The sequence below is a fragment of the Adiantum capillus-veneris genome, chromosome 4, assembly GCF_014529385.1.
Source record: "Adiantum capillus-veneris isolate H3 chromosome 4, ASM1452938v2, whole genome shotgun sequence".
NCBI classification, from domain to species: Eukaryota; Viridiplantae; Streptophyta; class Polypodiopsida; order Polypodiales; family Pteridaceae; genus Adiantum; species Adiantum capillus-veneris.
In genome coordinates, this window is record NC_140934.1 from 139452012 (window position 1) to 139462915 (window position 10904).

General features: G+C 43.4%; 1 pseudogene; it reads left to right on the top strand.

Moving 5' to 3' along the window:
• The window catches only part of LOC147460054 (amino-acid permease BAT1 homolog), a 41701-nt pseudogene extending 34772 nt beyond the window's left edge, over positions 1-6929 (top strand).
• The last annotated feature ends 3975 nt before the right edge of the window (positions 6930-10904 follow it).

A 10904-nucleotide genomic window follows, 5' to 3' on the forward strand; every position in this document is an offset into this window, starting at 1 on the left:
AAAGGTGGCAATCATGAGCCAATTGTACAACCAGTACTTCCACATGTGCACGAAGAGGCCACAGAAGTACAGGATGCTGCCAGGTGCAACTGCCACAACGTTTACTTGGGCAATGACAAAAGGCACCCCAAAGATAATCAACTATGCGACATACATACATGACAGCTTGGTAAAGATGGGCAACAAAAATCCAACCTACATAGTGCCAGGAGAATTGATAACCAAGGTGGTTTATGCAACACTACATGCTAAAGGAAGGTGGCCTGACCCCCCATCTCAGAATGATTGGCTAAGGGTAAAAGAATACAAGGAAGATGAGCCACAAAGAGAACCAAGGGTGGCTACGAGGTTGAAGAGACGGCTAGAGCCAGTTGAAGAGGAGCAACTCGAGCAGAATAAAGGAAAAAAAGAGTTTGCTCAAGTGCCGGCCAAAGAGACAAGGTCACAAAAAGTGGCAAGACCCGAGAGGCTGATGGAGAGTTTCCGAGCAGAAAGAGCCCTCAAAGGTGATTTAAATGAACTCTGGAAGCCATCTCTCGAGTCTATGTCTGGATCTTCCAGAAGAGTACAAAGGGACCGCTTTGAAGATTATATCAAGAATTTCGAGATTCTTGATGCTGCAGCAGAAAACATTCCCCATGTACCTTTCACCGAGGAGGAAGTGGAGCAGATAAGGCAGACACTGTTAGATGAACAAGAAAGCCAAGAAAGGGAAAGGAAAACAAAAGCAGACAGGGACTTAAAGGGCAAACCGACAGCTTTACCAGAGAGCCCTAAACCCAGCCCACAGCCATCACCTCCTAGTAGCCCTCCACCAGAAGATAAAGAGGCTAAGGACAAACAAGAAGAAAGGCAAGCTGAGAAGCAAGAGCAAAGGCAAGAACCTGAGCCAAAGGAAGAGGCCAAGAGTGAGTCTGAGCAAAAAGGATTAGACGAGGCCTATTATGCATTTTTGGACCTTCTAGCTGCATGCTATACAAAGGAAGAAGCCGCCACAGTTGCATTCGACTTGGCGAGGATAGGGCATAAATAACAGATGCAAGGCATTCGGCTAGTGGAACTTAAGGAAATTGCTACAAACACTGTAGACCTGCACCCGCCCTCTAATGACTGGGACGTGGTAATGAAAAAGCTAGCCGGATTGCGAGCACAATCCATGGCTTCAGAGGAAGAAATGACGACTCTAAAATCCACTAAAGAACAGATAAAAAAGGAAGTGGATTCTCTGCAGGCACAAAGCCAAAGGCAAAAAGAGAGAGAAGATGACCTGCATGCCAGCTTGGAAACGGCTCTACAAAACTGCCAAGCAATGGAAGAAGCAAATAAGACAGCAACAAAAAGAATACAAGCAGCTGAAGAAGAGTGTCTGCAGTTCAACAAGTCATTGCGAGATGCCGAAAGAGAAAGGGATAATTTGACACTACAGTTGGCCGAAGAATCGAAAGAAGTAGAGGCCATGAGAAATGCCAAGGAAAAAGCAGAGATAGAACAAGAAGCAAGCCTGGATGAAGTCCTTGAGCTCAAGGACCAATTAAAAGTCAAAGATCAAACCATCCAGAGGCTGCGAGCATCACCTACAAGAGTCAGAGCTACGAGCTCGACTCAAATCATTTTCGAGAGTCAACTATATAAAGAGCAAATGCAGGAACTTCAGAAGGAGCCGACTCTTGAGAAAAAGCAGAGGTTACTGATGGCTGAAGGTTCTATTGTAATGCAAACAAGAATGGAGGACAACCAAAATGCCCTACAAGAAGAAGTGGAAAGCATAAAGAAAAAGCTCGAGGAGGCAGAAAGAGTAAACGTTGAACTTAATGACCTCCTCGTGAATATGGGCGGAGAATCTGAAGCGGAAAAACAAACACTCCTCAAGCAAATTGAGGAGTTAAAAGGCCAGCAACAAGCAGAGGAAGAAAGCTCAGGGCCAGCCACCAATGAGGGCATTGACCTTGAAAATGTGGCAGACCCTGTGGACACACCCATGCAAGAGGAATGCATAGTAGGACCCTCTCAAGAGCCGCAGGATCTAACATAAGAAGAGGAGGAAAAATTGCGTAAGGCAATAGAGGAAGAGCTAAGAGAAAGCACGAAGGAAGCCTTGGAATGGGAGCACAGGGTCTTCAAATCTATGACAATTCAGAAGATCGACGCCAGCAATCTCAGGCGCGAGTGGCTTCAACCCTCTCTCCCATATCCATTGCTGAAATATGAGGCAACAACAATCAACAAGCGGATCACAGAAGAACCAACGGTACCTCTTTACAATGCAGACACCTCGAAGCCAGAAGGAGTTAAGCTTATAGTAGATTCTTAGCCAAAGTGGAGGAAGTCTTGGCTTACCAAGTACCCACAATACCTAATCCACTTGGTAGAGGCACCTAAACATATCAGGGACAACCTCAGCTTCTGTCCTCTACCAAGGTTTAGGACGTGGAAGGCACAAGAAATTTTGCAAAGAAGCCAACCCACTTGGCTGAATTATGCAAAGCTGCCGGGCGTGAAGGCAGGTGAGAGAATAAGTGTCCAATACATGGTGAAAACCCTAACGGGAGCCATAAAGTTGTTCATTGGCTCACCTTACCTTACATGCATTATAATGCCAAAAATCTGCAGAACTATCCTAGAAGTGTTCGAGACCTTCAATCCAAGCCAAGTGACCGACAACATATTCTTCTTTCAGGATACATACAGATGTGCTTATGATTTGTCAGATCAGCCTTCCAAGGAGGTGATACATGCGCTGTACCAAAAAATCATGTTTCTACCATCCTATCACCTCCAGGCTTTTGAAGAAGCATTTTATACGGTGTTCTTCACCATGAATACAGATATCTTTGGCCCAACAATGCTGAACCTACATGCAAGGTACGAAGCACTGCTAAAGATGCGGGAAACAATAAGATGAAGCAGCAGATCAAGGCCATGTCGGGGACGACATGAAGGAGGGGGGGGGATGTTAGAAGCTGGACACACCCCACGGCATCTAACTACTCGGAGGACTATTATTTTTGTAATTATTCATTCATTGATGAAAACCCGATTTTTCACCTTGTAAATATTGAGACTTACACAAGTTTCCAGATTGTATCCCAGTTTTGATAACTAGATTGAGTAGATGGTTGATTTTGGATCTCTGATTTGAGTGGATATTATAGATCTGAAATCTACAGATTGATCTCTTTCCATAGATATGTTACATTATATAGTTTGCCATTTTGCCTGTTTGGATTCAAAAGCTTTTCTTTGTTTGTTTTCTCAATACTAAAGGTTTGACTTCCTTGAACTGCCAAATAAAGAGGCCCTCCTAGACTTTATTCTCTTCCTAATGGGAAAGGGTTGGAGGTTCATGACAAGTTGCTTACCACTCGGTGGGCTAACTTGAAGCTTGGTTGCACAATAGACACGCTAGTTTGGAAATTCAATAGAGTAATAGAGGCCTTGGAATGGTAAGAGATTGCTAGGTACTTCCACAACTCTATCTCTCACTAGTTTCCATGGCTATCTACGGTGATTGTAAGGTATATATACCACTTTTTGACCTTAATGAAAAAACCTTTTGTAATTTTAGAAAACAAGTTTGAAGTCTGTGAGTGAGCGTACTCTGTACGGGAGAGAGAGTGTGAGATTCCTCTTGACGCTACGTGTGCTACGGTGGTCAGAATCGAGTGCGAAGAAGTGCAGCGTGTTGCCCCCGACTAGAGCTACGCACCGATACCAACATTGCACGCGTACGGTCCGGCTTTGTGAGCTCCTTCTACGAGCTTCATCGGTTGTTTGGGTGAGCATACGTTGTCTGATTTTGCATTGCAACATATCCACGCGTTCACATTGAGTAGAACTACACATTAGGCACTTTAAATTTTGGAAACGAAGACCTAGAGATTTTGGCCAGATATCCTACGTGTTTCTGCACCGGGTGTTTTGGGTCGTGATTTTGGTTCATAGACCTTAGGGAGAGCGGCCTATTGGTATTAGTAGGGTCTCCTTCAAGTTCTATGGTGTTTCGAGATTTTTTGATGGGTTTTCGGCTCTAGAAAGCATTGTAGGAAGTTTCCTCTTTTGCACTCTTGAAGGCTGTGACTTAGACAATTGGTAGAGACCTCTGTAGGAATTGGTTAGGAGTCGGTCGAGTGTAGGTTGACACCTTATGATTGCTTCCACGCACCTGCGGGTCGAGCTTCTTCCTTAACTGACATTACATGTTAGGTGAGTTCTCGTTGTGCTGATGTCCATCGCGTCGTATCCGTCCAACATGAGTGCTTGGGAGAAACAAAGGAAGAGTGCCTAATGCAGGTGTCAATTATGGGACACCCTATATGCATATGAGAAATTTTTCAAACAAAAGCATGCAATGTAGGAGATGGAGTTGATGGGTGCTTCAAGCAACAAATATAGCACATGTGACATCAAGGACGTCTCAATAGCTTCCACATTTCCAAGAAAGGTTTTCAATGTAGAAGCTTCTCCACTCATACCTCATTGTGCTAAGTGCATGAGTGTCTTTTGGAATTCCTCCTTTACTTCATCACTATGGCCGCCCATTAAAACCCAATGGCCGCCCATACTCAAGGCCTGCCCAAAAACCATGAAAAGCCCGCCCAAAATTTATCTCAAAAACCAACCGCCCAAAGTCCCAAGGGCCCATAACCTAAAAGGCCGCCCGGCCATTCCCTAAAGAGGGGTGGCCACCCAATTAAATCAGTGGAGTGTGAAACCAAAAGGGGAAAAAGCGGAAAAATGGTGTGAGCGGGAGGGCGCAGACAGTGTCGAGGTAGCTTGGAGAGATGCGCAGGTGGCACCGATGCTCCGTTGAGCACGAGCCAGAGACGAAAAAAGGAGAGTTCGCCAAGGCGCATATTTTCGACACTGGTCCGTTCAAATTTTGTGCAGGTCCTAAATCTACTACCACGTCATCAACGAGGTTTACACGCGCCTTAGCAACGAGGGCACCGTTGTTGCTAATGGAGTAGGGGGGCCTAATAATAGGGTCAACAAGTGAAGCAAGCAAGATAACGAGGGGAATGGAATGAGGAGGAAGTGGAAGGGCTTGTCGAGGTTGAAACAAGCAAGTAGGTCGAGAAGAAGCTTGTCAAGGCAAGCATGCAAAGCAAGAAGATCATAAGGCAAGCAAACAAGCAAGAAGAGAAGCTTGATGATCCAGGCAGTGAACTAAATTGAAGCTTGCAGAATCCTCGAGAATTGAAGCAGTTAAAGTGGCAGAAGAGAAGTTTTCATCACCGTCATTGACTAGAGATTGATTAAATAATTGTTAAGCCCTGGTGTTGATAACGGCCCAGTTAATCGTGTAAAATGGGATCTTAAACTCCTAGTTAGCAGATGATCCAAGTGCCGGTGCTGCTAACAGCCTGCCTTGGCTAAGGATTAAGTTGTACTTAAATGTATTAATCAATTAATTGACGAGTACAATGATTGCCAGAGTCAGTTGCATCGGTTGTTCTTGTTCTCTCTCTTTCACACCTCCCACAGCTAGAGGCCTGGCGCCTGCCTGGGCTCAAATTTCAAATGCATATCCCCCGACATCTTTGGTGAACCCGACGCAAAACAAGCCGGGGTGGGAGGTAAAGATGGAGATTCCATAACAATTGAATCTGTTTATTGACGACCTCAATTCTAATGGATTTGATAAAAATATAGCGGTTCATATTTGGCAAAAATGATGGAATTAGTTTAGGGATGTCTGCAGGAAGCGAAAGCCATGCATAAAAAAAGCGGATTCATGATGCTTTAGAGATGACACTTGATGCTGTATGGGAGCCGTATCGTGTTTTTTAGGAATATGATCCAGAAGGTTTTATTGCATGTTACGAAACTGAGATGAAGAGCCGAAATGTTCCAGAAGATCGAATGATTGCAGCTTTTGAAGATGCTGTAAACTCGGATTTTAAAAAGCAGGTTCCAGAACTAGTAGAAGCATATCCCACACGGTGGGACTATTTTGCAAAGGAATTTATTTACAAAAGTTCAAGGATTATAGATCTGGAAATAAAAGAGATTAATAAACGAAGTCAGGTTGTCTTCAGTAAAGGTGAAGGGATCAATTGTAACTTCTCAACTATGATGAATTCTGGGAGCATATTTTTGCAAGAGGCAAAGCCAAAGAAAATGTTGAGCTAGAAGTGGTAGATTCAGTTTTAGAGGAGCATATTTTGAGCAATAAAGAAAAGGTAAATGATGAATTTAATGCTGAAACAAATTTGTATGATTTTTTTTCAAAGATTGCTCGCATGGATGCTAGCTCCAATAATGGTTTCAGTGAAGACATAGACTGTACAGCAAGTGGTTCACAAGCTGTTGACCTTGACATGGGTTATTCTGAAGGAGTTCATCAAGCAGATGAGCCTCTACAGAATATTTCTAAAACTATCATCACTATAGGCAAGCAAGAAAACATGTTTGCTACAGATGATTGCATAAACAAAGCTATTATATGCATAGTAGCTGATGAAGTGACCAAGATTGTGGACCCACTATAGGATGAACTTGAGGATGTCAATGAACCTATAATTACTACTAACCATATGTTTATAGATGCTATTATCATGGAAGAAGATGCCATAATCGATGATTTTTTGTCTAGACCTGAAGGAGATAATTATGACAATATAGAAGGGCTTTTTGATACATGTACCTCTTCAGAGGGGGTTCCAAATGAGCCTTTACAATGCTATGATGTATTGCTAAGTAACATGGATGCAGACGAGGAAGCATAGGGTGATATTGATGAGTATGAATATTTTTTATATCATGTTGATTGTGAACAGGTTATCAATAGAGATTTTACATCTATGCTTGTACATGGGTTTCATGAGGAGATAAATCCTACAATTTTGATTTATGTTGAGACTTCTAAGGGTGACTTTCCCAAGGATGCTACGCATGAAGGTCTACAGGATAAAGCTGTTTTTTCATGATGAAGCTGAAATCCCAACAGGTGAAAATTCGTCTGATGATACAGGTCGAGAGACTCCCAAGGTTTTTTGTGATGGCTATGAAGCTAGAGGGGGTGATGATGATAAATCATCCTTTATACTGCAAAAAGTGCACAAGGTTTTTCATTTCCTTGGACAATGTGCCAAATGTGGCTGGATTTGGATGCTATTCCTATTGATGTTTACTTCAGTGATGTATTGGCTTCCAGTAAAAGGGAGTCATATTTCTTTAATTCTTACTAGTAACGAGCTTAAGTTGCCAAAAAGTTTATGAGATGTGGGTTTTGCACTATGCTTCAGGTGAAGCTCTAGTATATTGTGGAACCCATCAATGCTATGTGATCTCAATGGTTTTTGATCCAAGAGATTCTAAGGATATTCACAAGCAGATTCAATATGGATGGATACTGTTAAGTATGCATAGCAATTGCATACTATTTGAACCAGGGGTAGCATATTTGCACCAGAAATGCTTGAGGTTGATTGATACAGGAAATGTATGCTCATGTGGATATTATGTTGCTTGAGTGTGCGGACAATTTCTTATTATTCCATTTGATCCTGGGGGTTACTAAAGTGTAAGTTGCAGATTCGGAGGATACTAGATGCCTGATGTAGCAGGTTGCATGATACAAGGATTTGGTTTCTAGATGATGCTAAGTCATAAGAGTTTTCAACTATGCAGTCAATAAGATTACATGGCTGGCTTCTAGTGGACTTCTTTGGATAATTGCTGAAGTATATTCACATCTTTTGATTTGGTTCTGCTATCACAACTTGAGGTAAAGGACTTGACGGCCATTCCATGTGCAGAGAGAGTAAGGCATGCTTGAGCTTGACAGGGTTCCCTAAAGCGAGCTTAATGGTCAAGCCGTGTGCATCGTTAACTGGAGCACTTGAGTCTCGCAGGGTTCACTAAATAGGTTTTCCATAATTGAATGCTTTGAAGATACGACAAATACGGTTCAAAGATTTTTGATGGGAATCTACTTAATGGTTAAGCTAGAACAATGATGATAGGGTATAAGCTTCATTTTATTTTTCATATGTTTACCAGTTATGTGAGCCTGATGATGGCAAAGAGCTTAAGGTACCTATAGCAGGTGCAGTTGGCAGAGACCGGAGGCTGTGCAGGTTCAAAGGGGGTGGATGGTGTGCAACTCCGCTGCCATGAAGAGAAAAAGAGCAAAGAAATGCAAGCTAAGCTTCTTTGAAGCCTACACATTTATTGAGAAGTGACCCCGGCTTGTTAACAAGTCAAGCTTAATGATTATTGTATGCCGGATGCGGCTTTAAAGGGCCAACTAATGCATTAATGATGCTAAAAAGGACTATGACAGAAGTGAGCACAGATGGGATATTATGATTTAGAACTGCAGTACTTGGAGTGCTCTATCGGCTTGTCTTTACGGCTCATTGATCGGAGCTACTGGGAAGAAGTTATGGCAGTTTGAAGTTTAAGTTGAATGCAGAATGCAGATCTGTACCGGATTGGGCAACTGCAGCTGGGGTGACATAATTGAATTGAATGCATGGGCTTGAAGTGCTCACTTTGTGGAGCGCGTCGATATTTTCAAATGAGTGATCAGAGTTACGGTTGCCATGTTATTGGCCATTAAAGATTCATCGGGGGCCAGTTCCGTGCCAGCCTAGCTAGTCGGCTCGGCCGAAATTCCATCTGGGAGATTTTGGCTCTCTATCGGGTTTTGATCGCGGGATATACCCAACAAGGCAGGACCAGGAAGATGGCTATTTGGAGCATTTGCAAAGAGAGGAAAACTCTCCGAATGCAATCACTTATACTTGCATATTGAAAGCATATGGCACTATCAAAAAAGTGATGCGGGAATTAAAATTCTCGATAATATTATCGTGCTTGGCATTGCCTTGGCCAAAATGTATGCCATGTGTGGTGCACAAGTGTGGCCGTCCATTAAAACCCAATGACCACCCGTACTCAAGGCCTACCCAAAATCCATCAAAAGCCCGCCCAAAATTTACCTTAAAAACCGACCGCCCAAAGTTCCAAGGGCCCATATCCTAAAAGGCTGCCCGGACATTGCCTAAAGAGGGGTGGCCACCCAATTAAATCAGTGGAGTGTGAAGCCAAAAGGGGAAAAAGCGGAAAAATGGCGTGATCAGGAAGGTGCAGGTAGCGTGGAGGTAGCTTGGAGAGATGCGCAGGCGGCACTGATGCGCCGTTGAGCGCGAGCCAGAAACGAAAAAAGGAGAGTTCCCTAGGGTGCATATTTTTGGCACTGGTCGAGTCGCATTATGCAGGTCCTAAATCTGTTGCCACGTCATCAACGAGGTTTACACATCCCTTAGCAAATGATGGTGCCGTCGTTGCTAAGGGAGTAGAGGGGTGCTAATAATAGGGTCCACAAGCAAAGCAAGCGAGATAACGAGGGCAATGGAACGAGGGCAAGATAAAGGAGGGAAATCTCTCTCTCTTGGAAAAGGAATTCGAGGGGAAGCATAGGAGAGAAAATGAAGAAGAGGAAGGCGGGGAGGGGTCCGAGCAAGGAGCAACGTTCCCTCTCTCTGGCTCTCATGCTCGCCAAGATAAAGGAGGCAAGCTCTCTCTCTCGAGCTTGAACGAAGGAAAGGACCAAAGATCTTTTCTTTCTCTCTCCCTCGTGCTCAATCGATCAAAGGAGGACAATAGCTCCAAGTTCTTGTGCTCTCAAGCTTGAACAAGGGCAAGCTTGGCAAAGGAGAGGAAGGAGATTCATAGGACGAGCTTGGTCGAGGAAGCAAGGCGGTGAGCTTGTCGAGGCTTGAGCAAGCCAAGGCGAGAAAGGAAGATCGAGGTTGAGGCTTGAGCAAGCCAAGAGGATTACAAAAAATGGAGAGCTTGAGCAAGCCAAGAGGAGAAGGGCTTGTCGAGGTTGAATCAAGAAAGTAGGTTGAGAAGAAGCTTGTCAAGGCAAGCAAGCAAAGCAAGAAGAGCATAAGGCAAGCAAACAAGCAAGAAGAGAAGCTTGATGATCGAGACAATGAAGTAAATTGAAGCTTGCAGAATCCTCGAGAATTGAAGCAGTTAAACTGGCAGAAGAGAACTTTTCATCACCATCATTGACTATAGATTGATTAAATGATTGTTAAGCCGCGGTGTCGATAACGGCCCAGCTAATCGTGTAAAATGGGAGCTTAAACTCCTACTTAGCAGATGATCTAAGTGTCGGTGATGCTAACAGCCCGCCTTGTCTAAGGATTAAGTTGTACTCAAATGTATTAATCAATTAATTGACGGGTACGGTGATTGCCAGAGTTAGTTGCATCAGTTGTTCTTGTTCTCTCTCTTTCACACCTCCCACAGCCAGAGGCTGGGCACCTGCTTGGGCTCACGTTTCGAACACATATCCCCCGAGAGCGCTTTGATTTGCAACGAAGTAGGTACTTTATTTTCTTGTTTAGTTGTGGAGTGTAATTATTCCCCTGGGGTTTGCTATACATGTCTATAACTATGATCTTTGACACTAATTTTTCTAGTGACGCCTTTGTGTCTCAAGTAGATATAGTCATAGCCCTAGTCTTGTACCATTTTGAGCTGATGCATGAGAACACCTACCACAACACCTTGGTTATCTATTTCTTGGATTCTTTTGTGGATTAGCACCTCCATTTTTGGAGCATGTAGAACATGTGGTTCCATAAGATCTTGGGCTGCTTGTATGAGCTCCTTGCACATTTGCAACCTCTTATTTCCATACCCTGGATGAGGATATGTCAGCCATCTATTATCTTGGGTTTGATTGGGTTTTAGACTAGCTTTATAGGACTTCAAAATTGCATCTAAAGGCTCAAAGACTTTGTCGACCAAGATTGAGCCTCCCGAGTGAGTCTTTGAATCTTTACGCCACTTTGCATTTTTATTCCTTTCTTGCTCTCATATAAGCTGTACTTTTGTTTGATTCAGTTTTGTTTCTAAATTAGTTTTTTCTTGCATCCTCT